At 46.6% G+C, this 17,441-nt stretch overlaps 1 pseudogene; it reads left to right on the top strand.

Moving 5' to 3' along the window:
* The first annotated feature begins 3,481 nt into the window (after positions 1-3,481).
* Positions 3,482-17,441, top strand: part of LOC127195501 (high mobility group protein B1-like) — a 37,088-nt pseudogene continuing 23,128 nt past the window's right edge.

Below are 17,441 nucleotides of genomic sequence, written 5' to 3'. Positions count from 1 at the left end.
CTTTATATCCCGTGAACAACATGTGCAGCGGCTTTAGCCATGGAGTCTTACCATAAAATTCTGGTAGGCAAAGCCAGGAGTAGTGGTGCGCTTTAGGAGGCAGAGGAAGGCAGAACTTTGAGTTCGAGGCCAGCCTGGTCTACAAAATGAATTCCAGGACAGCCAGGGCTAAACAGAGAAACTTTGTTTTTTGTTTTTTGTTTTTTTTTAATCTGGGCAGGAACCAAGAGCAATGGCAGTAGCCTGTATTTTGGGGGTATCTCTGGGCCCGCCCTGGCCAATAGGTCATAGGGAGGTATCCAACACCTGGCAACGGGATTTTTATTAAAAATCTATGACTTCTGGGAAAAGCATTATCCACCCATGGAGGGAGCGTCCATTCAAACTCTTTTTGCAATATTTTTAATAAGCGTATAAAATAGCAGGTTTCCAAATGGCTTTTTCATACATCCTTAGTTTTGGTTACACCTCGGCTCCTCTCTTAAGAGCTCCCGCTACTGCCCCAGCAGAGTTGCTGTGAGGCATAAGGAAGACCAGATGCACATCTCCCTGCTGCTAAGTACAGTCATCCCTTGGTATCCATGGAAAAATGGATACAGGGCTCCACACCTTGGGTACCAAAATCATCTCTTACACAAAATGGCATGCCACATAAAACCTATACACATCCTCCCCATATACTTTACATCATCTCGAGACTTTCTAAAAACTTTCCCAAATACGGAGGCTGTGTAAGCCATTGCTACATCGTCTACAGAAATAACAGTAAGAGAAAGGAGTCTATTCGGGGCAGATGCGGTGTTCACCCACATGTGTTCCATCTGTGGCTGCCTTAGCCCGGGGAAGCAGAGGTGTGGATGCTGAGAATCTCCTCTCACAGTGAACTACAATAAAACAAGGGAATTTTTAAAACCCAAGCTGTTCTGGACTGTGTCACGGGCCCCAGAGATGGGCCTCAGGATGCGTTGCTGGAGCAGGTAAACCAGGTTCCTAGCCGCAGTGTGTAACGTCCCACCTTCTGACTTTGTACCTCTCTGGGCACCTGCTGTGGCTTTCTCTCCACTGACCAGTTACCTCTGCTTCACCAGGGAGGGCACGGGGCTGGCAGCCTGCCGCTCCTTTTCCGAAGAGTTGCCAGTGATGCTTCAGGGCCACGCTGGAAGATTCTGGCTTGGAATTTGCAGCCCTACTCACCGTGCCAGGGGAAAATCTAATTACTCACCCTGGAAAGTGCATCTTAGGGGAGGAGGCCACGCCCAGAGACTAAAGACAGTGCATCCCCAGGATAACTGTAGTGATCATTTTTCTTAGTTTGTTTTCTGTTATCTTAACAAAATACCCGAGACTGGATAACTTATGAAGAAGAGCAGTGCTGAAGGCAGAAGTGCTCAAGGCCAGACAGCCTACTCTAGTCAATCCTTGGGCTATCCACTGATAGGGCAGATGCCATCAGACAGTGAGAACATGCACATGAGTGGATGTGGCACACACAAAATGATGAAAGGAGGCAACAATCCACTCCCAGCCAACTAATCCCTGTGTGTCCCAGCTGGTTTATGTCAACTTGATGCAGCTGGCGTCACCAGAGAACTAACAGCGTTTCAAGGAAGACAGTAATTTGTGTGTAAGGGTGGAGCCTCTATCACATAATTAATTCGTGAAGACCCCACTTATTCCAGCATCTTCCAACTGCAATCCAAACCCAAACCACAGCGTTACTGTTTGCGCAGTCAGGGCTCCAGGTGGCACACTCTGGGCCCTGATTAGAACTTCACACACCTATATGAAATCTCCCACCTTCTCCCCAACTAGAGAGAGAGTGAAGGGAAAGAAGGGGGGAAATGGGAAGGAGAATAAAACGGAAGAGATTGGGACAAAATACATTTTTCAAAAGCATGACCCCAATGACCGATTTGCTCCACATAGGCCCCACCTCCTAGGGCGTCCACCAATTCCTCATAGCAACACTAGATAGATACCAGAGATTTAGCCACACGGCCTCTTGGGGTAGCTAAAGTCCAAACTGTAAAGTTCTATAGCTGCCTCTAATGCTCTACTTTGAGGCAATTTCCAGGACTCTGTTGCAGGGAGAGAGAATTGTAAAGAGCGTGGTGGTCTCACTGTGCTGAGACAGAAATCTGAGGGTAGGCAAGCTGAGGCATGTCACAAACAGCTAGAGAGGAAGCAGCTATACTGAGAAAATCTTCCCATACATTCTCCGTAAGCTTCTTTTGTTTTGGGACACCCAACTGAACACGAATGGGGTAAAAGTTCATGAGGATAAGAAGTATCAGGAATATAAAAGCTGAAAAGTTCTTCATGGTCACAAGGGACTAAGACATTTGAGGCTGGCAGGTGAAGTGGGGCTACAGTGCTTCCTGCGTCAGTCAGTAGAAACCATGGAAGGACCACATCTTGGCAAAAGAGCTACCAAAGCTGCAAACCATCGTCAAAGGCTCAGGTTACTCAGTTGCCTGCTGGAAGGAAGACTTTTTAAAGGAACGTTGAAGAGTTCAGGTCAGCCAGAGCTCGCCGGAATGCAGCCATTGCTAAACCTTTATTAAATATCTATGCCAAGCTGAGACAAGTTGAGAAAAATTTCCACTGCTGCACCCCATTGCTTCTACCCCACCCTACTCAGAACCCGCTAGCTCAAGATAGTTCCTAGAATAACCACACCTTCATGCCCACCCCATCTCACCCTGACATATGCTAAGGCCAACAGCCTCCAGGCTGCCCCTCCTCCCCTCTGGGCTGCTCCCTCACTCCTTCCCGTGCTCCATTCAATTTACCCAGTCCCCTTAGAGGTTAATTTTGTTAGCCAGTTAGGTTTGTACTAATTGCTATTGCTGAATTACGCTTCTGTAAAGGGTACTTAAACCCACTGCTTTTGCTACTCTTCTGAGCTTGATGGACCCCAGCATGTCGGCTCAAATAAATTTCCTTTGCTTTTGCATCAACTCTGGACTCTGACTCTGAATGGGCTTCCAGGAACAGACTCTGATGACCTGAGTTGAGCATCGTAACAAAAGCATGGCACAGGCCGGGCTTGGTGGCACACGCCTTTAATCCCAGCATTTGGGAGGCAGAGGCAGGTGGATCACTGTGAGTTCGAGGGCAATCAGGACTACACAGAGGGAGCCTGTCTCAAAACAAACAAACAAACAACAAAACAAGATGAAAAAACAAACAACAACAAAACAAAAAAATGGCACATTAAAGAAAACTAAAAATGTTCAGCATCCAATTCAATATTCCTAGGCCTATAAGGAAGAAGAAACTGTGGTTTATAACAAGGAGAAAAGTCAGGTAATAATAAATAACCAATATTTGTGACAATAAAGTCAGCACATAGTTCAAGCAGTTAAAGAAAAACATGAATGGCAGCACATTGAACTCCATAGAGACAGCACTGGGGGCAAGCACGAGACGGACCAGCACCAGGTGACTCTGAGCCTCGCGGAGGGAAATCCACCAAATAATGGCCAAAGGAGATCCTAAGCAGCCGAGAGGCAAAATGTCTTCATATGCATTCTTTGCGCAAACCTGCTGGGAGGAGCACAAGAAGAAGCACCCGGATGCTTCTTTCAGCTTCTCAGAGTTCTCCAAAAAGTGGTTAGAGAGGAGGAAGACTGTCTGCTAAGGAAAAGGGGAAATTTGAAGACATGGCAAAGGCTGGCAAGGCTCGTTATGAAAGAGAAATGAGAACCTACATCCCCCCAAAGGGGAGACCAAAAAGAAGTTCAAAGACCCTAATGCATCCAAGAGGCCGCCTTCGGCCTTCTTCTTCTGTTCTGAGTACCGTCCCAAAATCAAGGGGGATCACCTCGGCTTATCTGCTGGTGGTGTTGCAAAGACACTAGGAGAGATGTGGAACACCCCGGCTGCGATGACAAGCAGCCCTGTGAGAAGGAGGCAGCCACGCCGAAGGGGAAGTGCGAAAAGGATCTTGATGCCTACAGAGCTAAAGGAAAGTTTGACGCAGCGAAAAAGGGGGTGGTCAAGGCTCAAAAGAGCAAGAAAAAGAAGGAAGAGGACGATGAGGAGGAGGAGGAAGAGGATGAGGAAGAGGAAGACGAGGATGAGGAAGAAGATAATGAACAAGTTGGTTCTAGCAGTTTTTTCCCCTTGTCTATAAAGCATTTAACTCTTTCTGTACATAACTCACTCCCTTTAAAGAAAAACGTTGAAATGTAGGGCTGTGTAAGATTTTTTTTAAAAAACTGTACAGTGTCTTTTTTTGTATAGTTAACACACTACCGACTGTGTCTTTAGCTAGCCCTGTCCTGGTGGTATTGTCAATGGCCATTGACCTTGCCTGGTAGAGTTTGGGGTTTGTAAATTGGCCTGAAAAGTTAAAGCAGGTTCTTGTTGGTGCACAGCACAAATTAGTTATATATGGGGACAGTAGATTTTTGTTTTCTTTTTTGTTTTGTTTTGTTTTCCATCTTCAGTTGTCTGTGATGCAGCTTATATGAAGATAATTGTTGTTCTGTTAACTGAACACCACTCTGTAACTGCAAAATTAAAATTAAAAATTTGCAGCTGTCTTGTTGACATTCTGAATCCTTCTAAGTACATACAATTTTTTATTTAAAAAAAAAAAAGCGGAGCTAAACAGATGGCTCAGAGGTTAAGAGCAGTGGCTTCTCTTCCGAAGGTCCTGAGTTCAATTCCCAGCAACAACATGGTGGCTCACAACCATCTATAATAAGATCTGGTGCCCTCTTCTGGCCTGCAGGTCTATATGCAGGCAGAACACTACATACATAATAAATAAATGAATCTTTAAAAAGAGAAAAGAAAAACATGAACATAATGAGAAGGAAAAGAGAGATATAAAAAAAGAACCAGCTGGGTGTGGTGGCACACACCTTTAATCCCAGCATTCAGGAGGCAAAGGCAGGTGGATCACTATGAGTTCAAGGCCAGCCTGGTCTACAAAGAGAGTCCAGGACAGCCAAGGATACACAGAGAAACCCTGTCTCAAAAAAACAAAACAAAAAGAACCAAAGAAACTTCAAGAAATGGGAAGTGTAAGAAGGGAAAATGACTGGATCCTGTGAATAGTTAATAGCAGATCTGATGCTACAGGTAGAAGAAGTAATTTGAAAATATGACAATAGAAAGCACTGACTGAAGGACAGAAAGAAAAAGTGGAGCTGGGCACAGTGGAACAGGCCTTTAACGTCATCGCTCGGGAGCCTGCAGCACAGGGCTCTCAATGAGTTCAAGGCCAGGAAAGCCAAGGCCTTGTGATGGGAACCTATGTCAGAGAAAGAGGTAGGGAAGGAGGGAGGGAGGGAGGGAGGGTGGGGAGTGGGGGGAAAGACGGGTGGGAGGGGAGGGGAGAGGAGAGGCTCAGAGAGATCACCCAGAGTCCTCTGGAACAATATCAAAATGTCTATAGAAGCCACAAAATTAAAAGTTCCTGGAAGATAAGAGAAATGAGATACCAAAAAATAAAATGGTGGCACTTTCTCAAATGTGATGGTGTCAAATGTCTTACACTAAATACACTATAGTCAGACATCTTGAGAACACAAATGAAAGAAAGTAGGATCTTTAAAGCCTCAACAGACAACCTGGGGAGGGCTCAGAAACTGAGCACACAGCTGTTGCAGAGGACCTGAGTTCTGTTCTTGGCACCCTTGCCTGGAAGCTCACAGTTGCCTATAACCCCAGGTCCAGGACACCCAGCACTTATGGCCTCTCAAGGCACCTGCACACACAGACATGTGCACACATGTACACCCACGCATACACACAATGCACATACATACACATGCACACACCTGCACATACCGACATACACGCACAAGTACACACATAATTAAAAATAGATACATAAAACGTCCCCCCAAAAGGACACTTTTTTTAAAACAAAAAAGCAAAGATAAACAGCAGAAACTCCCTGTAAGTGTTGTGCACATCCAGAAGTGTCGCGCATTTTAGAGTGTTGAAAGAAAAGAAAACACCAATGAAGTCTAGCGAATACATAAGTTTGAAATTAAGGTAAAAAGATAATTTTTTTCAGACAGACTAAAGAGTGCACTTGTTGCCAGGAGGCTTGGCCTTCAAACAGTGTTAATTATGTAGACAGAAGAAAAAATGATGCCAGGGGAAACTCGAATGGACAAATAGAGCCAGAGAGATCAGGAAATGCTAGGGGGTGGGAGGGGGATGCGCGCATGAGCGAGAGCACGCCTATGTGCGTATGTATAGTCAAAACAACTTTTAAATTAAAATGAAAACTTTAAAATATAATCATTTAAAGCAGCAGAATGGGCTGTGGCCTCAATAGCACAAATAACAGTGAAGTATATGACAACAGCACAGTGGACGAGATTCTCTGTGTTTCCTGGGAATTACTGTGGTACTACTAGGAGGTGGACTGTGATGCATAAATTATGCATATTTAAGCCCCAGAACTACTACATAAAATGAAACTAAGTGACACAGCTAGCAAATCAACAGTAAAAATAAAATAGAATACTAAGACATGTACAACTCACATAAAATAAAAAGAGACCAAACAAAAAACAAAAAACAAAAAACAAAAAACTCAAATATTCAGGAAAGAGAACATGCTTAAAACTTTCAGAAATGGCTCAGAGCATAACAGTGTGATAACTGTGTGCCGCCTTTGCAGAAGACCCACATTTCATTCCCAGCACTGTGCCAGGAGGCTCACAGCTGGCTGTAACTCAGGTCCTGGGATTCCAATGCCCTGGGCTCCAAAGCCACCTACACTCTCACACCAGTCCAGACACACAGAAAGACATATCACACACACACACACACACACACACACACACACACACACACACACACACCATGCAGTTACCTCAGGCAGATACTGGAAACAATTGGTTGGGATTCAGCACCACACCTTGTAAGACTCTCATCAAATTGAAAGTACGGAGCTTTCTCAAGGCTAGAGAGCAATGGCAGGAGGACATTTTCCTCAATATCAATCTAAGTAAAGGGTGTCGGCTCTTCCCAGTCCTGTTCCGCAGGGTGCGAGAGGCACTAGCCAAACAAAGAAGAAATAGATGGCAGGAGCTTGGAAATAAAATATATCTGTTCACAGACCAGATATGTAGAGTATTGAAAACTCCGTAAGAATGCCTAGATAAGTGAATTTAATAAAGACACAGATGCATTCTGGGTATTTAAGAGTAAGATACAACTTCATATCCTTGCAACAAACAGTTGGTCATGACAAGTTTTAAAAATCCCATTTGTAAATACAAAAATAAACATGAAATTCAAAGGGAAAAAATTAATATAATATATATGAGAGGTATACATTAAAAAAAAAACTACAGTTGCTGAAAAAAGTCTAACTAAGCATTATAAAGCATGTTTGCATTGGGCCAGACATTGTTCTGGACATTTCTGTGAAGGTGGTGGGTTTTATTGTTTGCTTCTACTTGGCTGGTTGGAGTGAGATTAGCTCTTAAATCTATAGACTTTGAACAAAGCAGATTATCCTTCATAATGGACCACATATAATCAGCTAAAGTCTTTAATAGAGCATGTTCTTAAAGCAAGAAGAAGTTCTGGAGATAGATGGCCTTTGACCTCAAACAACAACATTGGTTTTCTCCTCTTGGTCTCTACTCTGTCGATTTTGCCAACTCCCACAACTGCATAAGCTAATCCTTAACACCTTTGCTTCGCTGCCTCTGCCTCTTTTCCTCTTTTCACAAAACACACACACACACACACACACACACACACACACACACACACACACACACACACAAAGACATTAGGGTTGGGCAGTGGTGGTGGCCCTGGCGGCAGCACACGACTTTAATCTCGATACTTGAAAGGCTGAGACAGGCTGATCTCTGTGTTCAAGGCCAGTTTGGTCTTCAGAGCAAGTTCCAGGACAAGCAGGGATACACAGATAAATCCTGTCTCAAAACAAGCCAAAAATAAAAAAATAAAAAAAAAATAAATAAAATTAGAAAGAAAAAAAAAGGCATCATGCCACACTGTGAACAATTTTATTTTTTAATTTTATTATATATATTTACTTATTTATTATATATATATATATATATATATATATATATATATATATATATATATATATATATATATACAGTGCTCTGCCTACATGGACATCTGCAGACCAGAAGAGGGCTTCAGATCACATTATAGATGGTTGTGAGCCACCCTGTGGTTGCTGGGAATTGAACTCAGGTCCTCTGGAAGAGCAGCCAATGCTCTTAACCTCTGAGCCATCTCTCCAGCCCTATGAACAAAGAGAAATGATATAAACTTCCAGAATGACACAAGTTACCAACATCCTCTCAGAAAGGAAATGCTGAAGACTAAATTTAAGTAGCTATAAGGAAAAGAAGACAACTCAAATTGAGACATGTGGCTACCTGATTTCAGACTGACTAGGACGTCCTCAAGACTCTGGTCCTGGCATAATGACAGGCACATAGACTCAAGAGGGAAAGCCACATTTCATCAATCAACTGATTTTTCAGCAGAACGCAAAGGTGAGGAAAGGGAGACCCTTCGAGCAGTGTCTATAAAACAGTAAGTCAGCCAAGTGGGGAAAGTCAATCTTGCCTCACGCTGTAGGTATACAAGAACTTGAAATATTTATAGACCTGAATATAAATGCTAAAACTTTAAAACAGCTCAACTAAAATAGAGGAGAAAATCTTCACAATTTTAAATAAGACATTGGATTTCATAAAAATTAACTTTTTCTGCTTTTGAAATGGCACAGTCAAGGAGTGAAAAGACAACGCCTCCCAGCACAGGGGAAAAAATGCAAACTATGCTAAAATAATTTAACTCAGACACTTCCTAAAACATATGCAAATGGAAAATAAGCGATAGATGATACATAACACCAGTAACCGCCAGGAAAATGCAAGCTCAAACCACAGTGTGCTTTTAATGCACGCTCAATAGAGTCGCTGACATTTAAAAGTGACAATACCAAATCTCTGACAATACCAAGTGTTGACGTGTCCGTGGGACAACTTAAAACTATTGCCGTTAGAAAGGCAACATGAGGTGTCTACTTTGGAAAACAATTCATTTCTTATGAAAGTTAGCCTGTGCCCAGCTGTTCAGAAAGTCCGCTTCTGTGTGCTCGTCCAGGAGGAAGGAAAACATTGCCTACACAGTGACATGTACACAAATGTGTGCGAAAAACTTGTCCACCATTAGCTCAGGCTGGAAGTAACTCAGACACTCATTAGTAGATGACAGGATAAGCAAGACTGGGATATGACCTGACCATGAAACACTGCTCAGTTATATCGAAGGAGTAGCTGCTGTGCAGTCAGCGACACAAGATGCGCTGAGGTTGTCGCTTCTGTTTATGTGAAACCTAGAAATGAGCGAACCTAATCTTTAGGGAAAGAAATCAGTTTAGTGAGTGGTTGGATGGGTGAGACACCTGACCACAACAATTCTTGGGCTGCTCCTGCGGGTGGTGGACATATAGGCATCGAGTGTGGTGATGTCAAAGCTCATTGGCCTGTGCACTAAAGTCTGCATGCTTTCCTTGAGATAATGGGTTCAAGTCCCGCCAGTACCATTTATGAAACACAAAAGGTACCAAACAATGGCTCTTTCTGTCTCCCACAAGCCCTCTGCACTCCTGCAGTCATTACTCTCCTAGCCTAGGGTGTTTATCACAAGCCTCTGCTGCTCCAAATCCCTCCACCTTTCATTCGGGTGCCTGAATGCTTCTAGGTCACAATCTAGAGCTCTGAAAGGATTTACTTCTTATTTATCTAGAATCCATCAGGGTTGACTATTGCCATGTGTCTTTCCCAGCTTGCTGGCCGCATCCGCATCTTGCTCCTCCATCCATCAGCTTTAGACTGGGGAACGGGTGCTATTTTGAACCCTTATCAATAGCTGCTATGGAAATGCCTAGGGTGGGGCTTCCCAGCCTTATTGGCCCGGAAGGTGTACTGGCCCCAGACATAAGCATCTGGAATATAGAGACTAGAGAAATGTGCAACAGCAGGGAAACAGGCTGTCAGCCCAACCATGCTGTCTTCATCTCAGCCGTCCCCTCTACTCGCCTTTGGGGCTCTGACCAAACTGAGGCTCTGCTTTTTCTTCACAGGTGAGTCCCCTGGGTGCAGTTGGACTGAGATGAGAGGATTGTGTCAAACACCTGGTTCCTGCTGCTCCTGAGGGCTTGGTGGATGGTAGGCCAGGCCCCCATCTCTGTCAAAGGCTCACAGAGCTGGTGTCTTTATCCGGGGCAGACTGTAGTCTGGAGTGTTTTGCCAGTCATAAATTCATTTCCCCCGACAGGAGAGAGATGGGCTGGGTCTCTGTAGCCCTCACAGAAGCTTGCCCTGTTGCTTCAGCCCCATCCCACATCTGGTTGTACTTACTGTGCTAAAAATGTAGCTATCCTGCTTGCCATGGTAACGTTTCAGAGTATGGGGCAGCCCTGAGGGGGTGGGGGGAGCCCTCATAAATACCATTCATTAAAAAAAAATCAGTGCTAGGCATTTACATATTTCCCAAAAATGAAAGTCCATGGCCCACAGCACCTCTCTATAGGTTTTGCATGCCAAAGCTCACCCACTAGGGTCCCACCAGGCAAGGAAAAACAAAAACAAAAACAAAAACAAAGAGATGGGGAAGACGTGTCAGGAATGGAAAGTGAAAGGGTCGTTTGGCTTCCTAGGAAAGACTCACTTCCAAAGCTGGGTGGAACAGCAAGACTCGGGACACCTGGTTCTGCCCGTTGGTTTTCTGAGTGACCAAGAGCATGTCACTTGGGGTCTTCGGTGGCCACCCGTCTCCATCTGGGCACAGTTGCTTCCGTCTTCAGGGCAGCTGCGGTTCTGGAAATGAGGCAGAGCGATTTGTCCATGTGTTTGCAGCCATGCCTGTTCTCACGGCCCGGCCCATAGGAGACACTCCACAAATGATTTCCAATAAATGAACACTGTGGGGTTGTTTGTGTGCTTTATTCTCAGCCACCGTGATGTCGGGCAGCGAGCGACAGCTCTGAGATCCTGTCCTTGTTTTTAGAGCAGAGATATGAAGGTACCTGTGATGAGATGAGATATTGGTCCAGAAAGAATAGTTGATGCTAAGTAGATGCTCACCCAGCTGGGGCTCACCCTGTGGTGAGCTGTTCTGTCTCGCGCACCGTGGCTGTGGGTCTCATACAGGCTGTAAGAACTTTCCTCCAGGGCTGGAGAGATGGCTCAGTGGTTAAGAGTGCTGCCTGCTCTTCCAAAGGTCCTGAGTTCAATTCCCAGCAACCACATGGTGGCTCACAACCATCTGTAATGTGATATGGCGCCCTCTCCTGGTTTGCAGGAGTACATGCAAGCAGAGCGGTGTATACATAGTTATACTAAAATTAAAATTAAAAAAAAAAAGGAAACTTTCCTCCATTCTTTTGCCTTTAGTCTTGGCTCACTGACTCCTTGTATGATGGACTTCTCCCTCATTGGCCTGTCTGGGTTCTTTTTCTGAGCTCCTGGGATGAGGTCTGTGGAGATAATGGCGACCCTTGTCCTGACTGAGAGGAGACAGAAAGCTCTGTGTGCCTTACCCCGTGGTCTAGCTTTGTCTACTGCGGCTGGCGGAGTGCTGCTGCTCCCTTCACAGGGGCCACGTGAAGAGCGAGGCTTGATTGAGGAGCTGAACTTCGTGTGCTGAAATCAGTGGCTAAGATGGGGAAACAAGGCCAGGCCTCTCAGGGCCCTCTGAGATGAAGAGACAGAGTTCACTCCCCTTGAAACTGCAGCTGACAGGGCTGGAGAGATGGCTCAGTGCTTAAGAGCATGGCCTGCTCTTCCAAAAGTCCTGAGTTCAATTCCCAGCAACCACATGGTGGCTCATAACCATCTGTAATGTGATGTGGCGCCCTCTTCTGGCTTGCAGGAGTACATGCAAGCGGAGCACTGTATACATAATAATAAGTACATCTTGAAAAAAAAAAGATTTAAAAAAAACAAAAGAAAGAAACTGCAGCTGACAAATGGCATGCCACTCAAGAAGATGTCACCTCCAGCTGTCACCTGTCCTCAGAGGCAGCTCTTCACCCTAGGCCTCCTCTGTGCCTTTTCATTGCTATTGCTAGCCTCCAGCCCTCCTCCCCTGTGGGAGTGGCTTCCACAGCCTTTTCTCCAAGGGCCTTCCTGCACCAACCCTGCCCTACCCAGGCCATCTGCCCTTTCCCAGGTGCACATCGTCCCACACCAAGTTCCATTTTCCTCTCTCTGTTCCTCTGGGTCCTTCCCCGAAACAAGTGCGAGTGTAATGAAGGAAAGGCTTTCAATCGTTGCTGTTTCCCCAGAGTGCTGCGTTCAATATGAGATAGAGGTTTGAGAAATGCTTCTCAAGTAAGTGGCCAGAAGGCTTAAGGACCTCCCCTTTGCCATCTTTGCCCTCCACTTCCTTCCTTCTCCCCATCCTCAAATTCACAGCAATCCTCCTGCCTCAGCTTCCCAAGTGCTGTATCAATGGGCACTGAGACTCCATGCCTAGACACAGATGTGTCTCAGATTTTTTTACATTTATTTATTTATTATTATGCATACAGTATTCTGCCTGCATGTGCACCTGCAGGCCAGAAGAGGGCGTCATATCACATTACAGATGGTTATGAGCCACCATGTGGTTGCTGGGAATTGAACTCAGGACCTTTGGAAGAGCAGGCGGTGCTCCTAACACTGAGCCATCTCTCCAGCCCCGTGTCTCAGATCTTAAGATGAACGTTTGGAGGGTCGTGCAAATACAGGAATGTGTGCTCAGCTGGCGCCATAAAGCTCAATAGCCGAGAAATGTGGGTCCTTCTGATTCTAGGATGGCAAAGAGCACCTGCCTATTAGGAAAGCCTGGGGCTCAGAATTGCCACCACTCTGTGTGTGACAGAAGAGAAATCCTCCGCCTACTTCCCTCCCCATGGAAGAGGTCACCATGAAAGAGTGGCATGTGCATAAATGGGGCAGTTTTGAACGAGACACTGAACACATGTGACTCCTTATTCCACCAGGCCCATGAGACATTCATTCACACCCTTATTGGCAATGCACTCTGGGAGACTTTTCTTAAAGTGACAGGTTAGCAAATAGCAACGTATTACTGAGAAGGGTAAGCAGGAGGGTCTGAAGTTTCTGAGCATCATGTTGAAACCCATTTCAAACACACACACACACACACACAAATTGTAATAATATACTGGTTTCTTTTTGTGAACAAATAGACAACACAAAGCAGCTTTGGGAAGAGCGCTTTATTCTGTCTCATAGGTTGAAGGGACATAGCCCGCGTGGAGGGGACACGCGACAGCTGGCTCCGTGGTGGCAAGGATGTGTAGAACGGGGCGGGGCTGGATCCTGAAGCCCCGGTGGCCCACTTCCTCCAGTGGAGGCTGCAGATCCTAAGCAACATCTCACGTCGTTAGCAGCACCAGCTGGTGGCAACGTGGTCAAACACACGCGCTGGAGGCAGAGGTGTGGCCGGGCAACTGTGGCTCCAGTGGCTTCTGCAGAACCAATTAAAGTGAGTAGGCTACAACAAGATGGCCAGATAAGAAAGACTCCTCTTCCCGACTCTCGCTCCATCTTTCCTCTTGCAGGTTCCAGTTTCCCGTCACCCCACAGGAGCTCTTGTCCTTCTTGCCCACTCTCTGTTATAGTGTATGTTTTCATAGCTTCCCACGCAGTTGGTCTTCGGTTTTTCTGGTCTGTCTTTTTCTAGTGAAGTGTTCATCCTGAGGTATTGCACGTGCCTGGCATATAGTAGGTGCTGAATAAATGAACCAGGGGCTTGTGGCACAACATAAATCAAGAGTATGAACTGTCAACAACATGTGGTTCTGTCCCTGAATAACAACAGAAGTCCCATTTCTCACAATGCAGGCCCAGAAACTAAGGTCACATTGCTACTCTTTAAAAAAAAAAAAAAAAAAAAAAAATTACAAGCTTCGAATAGTCCAGGTAGGACGCAATCCTAAATCTAGCCTGGTTAAGGGACACCCAGGCTTGAGTCCCTCACGGGACCGTGGCCAGCTGCAGAGTGTGGACAGAACAGGTTTCAATGGGCGAGAGCTTTACTTAGCAATCCACGTGTCCTCCCAAATAACAGATTTAAACAAGTAAGGCAAACTGTGAAAATCTGTGGTTAAAAATGAACAGAGGGGTGGGAGTGAGGAGTCTAACAGATGGTCACCGTGCCTCTTCTGTGACAGGTGAGACAAAGCCAGGCACGCAAACACATCTCTAAAGGGCGTTTGGCATCAGCACACTTAGTGGCGTTCCTCAGAATGAGGCCTGAGCACACAGGCTCAGTCATCTCAACCGAGGGCAGCTCTGGACAGGTAGATGTCAGGGTCTGCACGGATCACACTTGGCCACAAGTCACCTGCCACTAAAAAGAGAAAAGGGGCAAGTCAGTGCTAGGCCAAGATCTGGAGCCCCACCCCCAACCCCCAACCCCCCAACCCTGCCCACTGACAGGGAAGAGGAGACCCTGAGGGGCTTGAGCTGTTTCCCTTCTGGATGGTATCCTCAACACTCCTTGGCCTCCTCACCGACTTCTCTGCTTCTACCTCAGGCAGCCGACAGGCCACTCAGCTGTGTAGTAACTAGGACGTCACATGTCACATTGCGGTGGCCCCTGGGAAGACCTCTCTTGGTTTATGCAAAGGAATCTTCTGCCCCCAGCCAGATGTATCCGCGTGGAGGCAGAGGCTAGCTCGCGGCCTCCAGCATCCCACGGGCCCCTTACAAACACTTATGTCCAGAGTGTTCCCACAAATCAAGCCCAGCCACACTTGGTCTGATTTCCCAGTATGCTCTTTGCTTCATTTTGTGACAGCGTCTTACTACATAGCACGGGCTGGTCTGAAACTTGGTACATAGACCAGGCTAGCCTCATAGTCACAGAAGGCTAGCCTCATAGTCACAGAGATTCTGCCTGCCTCTGCCTGCTGAGTGCTGGAATTAATGGTGTGTGCCGCCACACCTAGCTCCAGGATGCTCTTTAGTTTTGAGACAAGGTCACCTGTTCTTAGCAGGGTCACCACTCCATGGTTCCTGTTGCATGGCCATGGTAACCATGGTGAGTAAGCACTAAGGGTGGGAGCCCCATGAAGAGCTGGGCTAAGTATGCAGGATCTCTATCAAACCTGGGGAGGGGAGGGGGTGGGGGAGGAGGGGGGGTGACCCCACTTATGAAGCCTGCCGGACCTCAAGAAAGGCGGTGTTATCAGTGGGCCTGTCCAGACACTTTCCTAACCCACTGGTTACAGAATCACAAAAATCCTTCCAGCCCTGTCACTGTCACCACCCTTACCCCTCAATTTTAAGAACACGGAGACAGAGGAACATCAAAAATGTTGTCCAAGGTTATGGAGTTAGAAGTGGCGAGCCAGGGTTCTAAAGCTACCAATCCCGCTCCATCCCTTTTATCTGAACCCCTAACCAACCCGCAGTGACAGCACACACCCCACCTTGCCCTCACCTGTCACACAGGGTCCCAGGCACCCGTGCAGAGGCCATGGGATGCGCAGAAGCTCCAGGTGAGAGGATGTGTCTTAGCAGGGGTACCTGGGTGAAATCTACTTCCTTCTATGAGCCCAGAGATGCCGGGTTCGCAACAGAAGCTGCCTCAGTGGGCAGCTGGGAGATTAAATATGCTCACCCATGTAAAAGACTTAGAACACTGCCTAGCTCTGGAAGCTCGCAATAAACCTGCCCGCGCGCTGTTATGCTTGTTTCAACTGCAGTGTTCCAGGTCTCTCTGGCTGACCCTTTCTCCTCCAAGAGATTTGTGAATTGACTTCCAACACCTGCTTGTGGTTTTAATTTATCCCTCCCTCTGATTCGCCCACCTTCTCTCCTCCTTCTCCTCCCCCTCCTCCTCCTCCCAACCCTGACATGCCATTGAATCTGTTTAATTCATTCCAAGGCTGACTGCGACAGATTGAGGGGGTGGCCTAGGGGACATGAAGAGAGGAGGCGCTGTAATAGGACTTACACAGACTTGCACATGCTTCCCTTTTTAAATCGCAGCTTCTGCCTCACCACGGGACAACTTTTGTTTTGCCTTCCCTTGAGTTAAGTGGGAAGATGTTTTCTTTTTTTTTTTTTTTTTTTTTTTTGCTTCTTTCTAGCAAGTGGCCCCGAAGGGAGGCAATGTGTGTGAGTGAACGCCTTGGTGCATACATGTGGTTCTACATACATGCTGCCCAGCATGCCGCACCAGGCCCGCCCGCTAACTTGAGTGCTCTGGGGTGGTCTTTAAGGTCCCCCCAGTACTTGGTAAGCAACAAACACTCAAAGGGCTGGATAGTGGAGGAAGCCATTTTAAACCCCAGTTGCTTCTCTGTGGCTCTGTTGCCCACCCTTGCTTCTGGCATCTTCCCTCCACTGTGCCCAAACAAGGCTTCCAAAACAAGCCTCCATCATAGTGAATGGTGGGGCCTGAGTACAGAGGCAAGCTGTACACACCTCCAGGCATGGAAATGGTTCCTTATACAGCAGTGGTTCTCAACCTGTGAGTCAATCAAGCGGCCCTTTCACAGGGGTCGCATGTCAGACGTCCTGCACATCAGATAGTTACATTACGATTGATAACAGTAGCCAAATGACAGTTATGAAGTATCAATGAAAATGATTCATGGTTGGGGTCACCCCAACATGAGGAACTGTGTAAAGGGTCACAGCACTGGAGAGATTGGAAACCACGGCTATAGGATTTGACTTAAAGCCGTGGCAAGAGATCTCGTCCACTCTCTGAAGGCTGAAATCATAGCAGTTTAGTGCCCTTGGCTTTGCCATGATGGGTCAGGGGACCCAGGCTCGGTCCTTGTCTCACTGATTACTGTAGTCCTTACCCTCCTGAGCTCTTGCTCCCTGGCTGGCAGAGCAGAGCCACAGGTTGCATCCCCAATCAGCCTGACAGTGAGTGGGTGCCTCCTCAAGCTGACAGCCAGGGAAGCACAGGACACAGGAACTAAGGCTCTCCAGTTCTCAGAGGGAGAGAGAGAGAGAGAGGGAGAGAGGAGGAAGAAAGGAGGGTCACACTCTCAGACTCTGTGAGGCCTGGTGGGACATGGTGGTGGGTGGAGGCTGGAAGGGAAGGCGGCCATTTACCGGCACAGTCAACAAACAAAGGCTGAGAACACAAAGGCGGGCATTGTGCAAAATGCTGAGGAAGTAAAAAGGAATTCTTATTTATAATTTACACCCCACCTACTTCCAAAGAGAATTTCAAAGGTGACTCACAATGAAAACCACATATGAAGCAAGATTACAAGTTAAGAACTGAGAGGCCACTCCACAGGAGCGCGGGGGGGGGGGGGGGGGTGAACAGCAGCATAACTTACCACGCGTGCCAAGGCCCTTCTGTCCAGCTGCTCCCAGGGGTGTGGCCCAAGCTGCACGAAAGACAGGCTACTCAGG

This window comes from Acomys russatus, chromosome 1, assembly GCF_903995435.1.
Source record: "Acomys russatus chromosome 1, mAcoRus1.1, whole genome shotgun sequence".
NCBI lineage: Eukaryota > Metazoa > Chordata > Mammalia > Rodentia > Muridae > Acomys > Acomys russatus.
This window is presented reverse-complemented; position numbering and strand designations above follow the sequence as displayed.